Source organism: Athene cunicularia, assembly GCF_003259725.1.
Source record: "Athene cunicularia isolate RWA chromosome 1 unlocalized genomic scaffold, athCun1 chr1_part1, whole genome shotgun sequence".
In the NCBI taxonomy this organism is placed as follows: domain Eukaryota; kingdom Metazoa; phylum Chordata; class Aves; order Strigiformes; family Strigidae; genus Athene; species Athene cunicularia.
The window spans coordinates 115,586,841-115,591,357 of record NW_020799091.1 but is presented as its reverse complement, the minus strand read 5'-3'; positions in this window follow the sequence as shown (position 1 = coordinate 115,591,357).

The following is a 4,517-nucleotide window of genomic DNA, read 5'->3' as shown; positions in this document are numbered from 1 at the left end:
CTTTGCCATGCAAGCCTTGATACATGAAGTGCATTTTTTAAAAATAAGGTTGAAATTGCAGTAAGACACAATAAGTACATTAGTTGTTTCAAGTGCATGCTTATAGTCCAGTGATGTCAATCTTGAGCAGTCTTTAATGATCCTTGTCAGGATCTAATTTTTAAAAATAAATCTGTCTGACTAGGTCTATAGCTCCAAAGGGATGACATGAGAAAATTTAAATATAAAATGTTCTTGGGGGAAATGTCGATCAAAGTGGCCCAGATTTCAGATGCCAGGAGTGAGCATTCACTGAGCTGTCTCAAGCTGTCATACTGAACACCTGAGTGTATAAGGGAACTTTACATGACAGAGCAGAGCTTTAAACAAATAGGTAATTTGGTTTTCATCCTTAAAGACAATTGTACTCAGTAAGATTTTTAAAATATACAGATGATGGGCAAAATGAGTCCTTCTTGAGAACAGGTAAAGCAAGTGCAGTTAGTTACCTAGCTACAAGATATGAGTCTGAAATCTTCAAGTTCAGTGTTTTCACATTTTGTTTGAGGAAACTGTGAAGTGTACTTACTACTGGGTCTTATTACCCATTATTACTTATTATTCATTTTTCTTCTCATCTTTGAACATCCTCAACTCTGTGGTCAGAGATTGCTAGCCATTTTATTTGACTAAGGAACTGGCAGGATATTGGTGGGGATGTTGCTTATGCTCTCTCCTTGATGATACACAGACCTCTCTTATGGAAAGCATTACTAGGGCATAATATCAGGGGATCATAGAAAAATTTACATTAGTGGGGACTCTTGAAGGTTTTTAATTTTTTAGAAAAACAGGGCTAACAGCAAAACCAGAACAGATTTCTTGAGACATTGTCCCACTGAGTTTTGAGTACCTCCAGGTTCCCTGACCTCTCTGGGCATGGCTCAGGTGCATGGCCCTTGTGGTGAAATACAGTCCCACCACCCCCACCCCACAGTCTAGCTGGAATTTCTTCTGCTGCTGCATGTGACTGTTGTGGCTGTCTCTTCAGTGTGCATCAGTGAGAAAAATGTCTCTCTTCTCCATAGCCCACTTTAGATAGGGAAATCTATAATTAGATTTACTAGAACTGTCTTTGCCTTCTTCTCTCCAGCTAAACAACCCCAGGGCTCTCAACTTTTTGCTGTACATCATATCCTCCAGCCCTTTGCCTCTTGGTGGCCCTCTCCTGAAAGCAACATCTCTATTATATGGATGGGCCCAAAACTGGATGTGGTACTTCAGATGTGGCTCTACTAGTGTTGGCTAGAAGGAAACAACCACTTATTGTAGATTATTTTACAGCACTGCTTTTGCAAACGCCCAGTACTAATGCTTGTCACTTCCTGGGTGTCAGGCTCTATCAGCACATAGTTTTTGTAGCCACTCTATTACACTTGGCATCCCACACTGATAACTTGGAGTGCAGTTCTTAGATGGGTACTTCTTGACTTTCACAGTCTTCTCCCTCCTGAAGTGAAATATAGTAGGGATGAAAAATGAGCCTTGTGTTCACACCTTTTAGTCTACGACAGGCCACGCACTCTTGCAGCGTACCTTCTGAAGGGCTTCAAAGAATGTAATGATGGTAAACAGCCTGGCAGCTTGTGGCAGCCTTCCTCCTTGTAGCTCTGCAGAGGCTAAGTAGGGCCTGTTGAGCACAGGGAACAGCCAGATCTGCCCAAGTCAGGGTCTGCTCTTATATGTGCATCTGTTCTAGTGTGATTGTGAATTCTTTGGTATATTTCTGTGTGGGCACAGAAGGGAATAGGTGATGGGACAGGGGTTTTTCCCTCAGCAGAAAGAGGCTATCTGCACCTTGAGCAAATCATAGATCAGTTATCATTGGTCTTTGTCAAAGATTCTTGGTTTGCATTGCTGAGAGATGTTGCACCTCTGAGTAAGTCCTAGACCACAAGTAGCATAACAACTGTGAGGTGAGGGCGACCCATTGTGAAGATGCCCTTAAAATACATCTAGATATTTCAAAGACATGGAAAAAGATCTTTTTTTAATTTTGGTGTTCATCTTTAAAATGGTGACGTTCAGTTTTGTCTTTGTATGTGTGAGGTCTTGAGCCAGGTCTTTTTATCTCAAAGGCTGTTTTGTGCTTCGTAGAAGACTCCCCACTAAAAGTTTTGCTTCTGATTTCTGACTGGTGTTTGCAAACACCTCCAGTCATGGAGAACCCACAACTTCCTACGGCAGCCTCTTGAGAGCTTCTCTCTCACTAGCATCAGCACGGTTTTGGAATATTTTTCCTGAGTGTTCCTTATTGATGTGGCAATATTATGTAACTTACGTTATAGTCATGATATAAGGGAGAAAATTTAAGGTTTTATAGTTCTGGTGCAGCTGAGTATCACAGCTATGCTTGTGTTCATAACAATGCACTTGGTCATTAATGCCCTGAGCTCTCCAGGAACTCTCCAGCTAACCTCTGCATAGATGAGACAATGAGTTGATGTGAGAAAAGGTGATTGAACCTTTTGCTGATCTCTCAACAAAGTGTTTGACTGCCACAAGAGCTATCCAAGTGGGAATTCTATGCAGCCAAAGAGATTTCCCCAGGCAGCTCTTGTTGTGCCTGCAGTGACTGATAGACATTATTTGTATGCTTAAATGCGTTGATTATCTCCTGCAGAGGAAAATGCCTGGGGGAGTGTCTGGTACAAACAGATTTTCCAGAACAGACCAAACTGTAGATAGATATTTATAGGAAGTAGAAACTGCTCCTGCAAATGCAGAAATAGTCACATAGTAGTCTTTTGTACCTAGATAAGATGGTCAGGAGATATTCTGAATCTAGCTTTAGAAAATCTGGCACTGTAGTTCTAAATAAACTGTCAAGGAGGTGGATATCCAGGTGATGATCTTGACCAGGTCCCATCCCAACAACATGTGTGCTGTGTCCTCTTGTTTGTTGGCGGGAAATTCTCAGAGGGAGCTAGACATGCGGGATGAGGATGTTTGTACCCACTGTTCCTCATCCTGAAAAGAAGTGGAGACTTTTTTTTTTTTTCTGAGGAATGAACGGGTTGAGCCCACTTGTATTGGGATATTCTGGTCTGAGAAGAAATTGGCTTATTTTCTAACAGCAGTGACATTTTGACCAGCACTGTCTACCTTTTGGACTAAAGAGGGCTAATTTACACTCGTGAGGGATGCACAAGGATATTGACATTGATTCAGATGGTTAATGCTAGCTAGCTGTTGCATGGTGAGCTGTTATCCTAGGGTAAATTGTGGTTTTACATCCCTATGCAACAGGAACTGACTCCGTTATCAGCAAGTGTATGGAAGAAAAGGACCTTACCTTCTGACTGGAGTTTTAAACTGCTACTAAGTTAATTTTAGTTGTGTATATGCAGTATCAAACAAATATATGTGGGAATCTGTTCTAGTCATTGGTCAGTCAATTGCTGTTGGAAATGTTCCACATTTTTTGTTGTCTTTCACCTTATTTTAGGTAGCCAACATCTCAGCCCAAATGGTAGCTGCAGAAGATAAGTTGGCAAAGAGGATTCTGGCAAGGAAAAAGCATGGCAAATTGAAATTGAAGAAAAAAGATAAGTTGCTGTGGAATTTTCAAAATAAAATAATTCTTTTTACCCTCATTCTATTCATTTTAGGAGTTGTAACCTGGACATTACTCTGGCTCTTCATTGGTGAGTTGCTGAAAACTCATGCTGATTTCACACATCACTGTTCCCAGTAACACTTTCAGTTGGGTTTACTATCTCACTTGTCCTGAAGGCTGTTTCTCAAATAAACATGGAACTTACTTAAATGGGGCCTGAAAGACTCTTGGGCATCTTTGTTAAGACTTCAGATGGGTGAATTAAGTAATTTTAAGAGCAGGCATAGCTTTTCACTTTAGGAAGTGTGACACATTCTAAGTGTTATGCAAAACATTTTTTCACATGTGGTAGTTGATTCCAAAGACTCAACAGTTCCTATGAACTTGATTCCTCAACTTTTGACTTCCACTGTGTTTCTTGGCCTGCTGAAGGCCAGGTAAATTCTTTGTGTCTCATTAGAATAGATTCTAAAAAATAAAGAGGAGTAAAATATAGAAGGCAAATATTTATTTTAAGACCGGTAAAAACACTGGGGAGGACAAGAAATTATCACTTCTGTGGAGTGTTTCCTTCTTGCTTAATGTGTCTAAAGTGGGCAGTAAAAGCTATGTTCTCCTCTTTAAACCCCCAATGCTAATACTAACTAAGATTCCTTAGGGATGCTCCAGAATCTGGATGTTGATATTGCCTTTGTAATGCTGGTTCATCTGTATGGTGGTATCTTATCATGCACGTAGGCAACAGGTGCTCAATTAACCTTCATATTGTGGTACTCTTCTACAAGAGTTTGGCCTTGAAAACATAGTGTTCATCTGGTAGTTCTTTTCACTGTAAGGCTGAATAGATTAATTTGGTTTAGAGTTTAATCGGAAAAAATTTCATTGTTATTAAAAAAAAAAAAAAAAAAAAAAAAAAAGA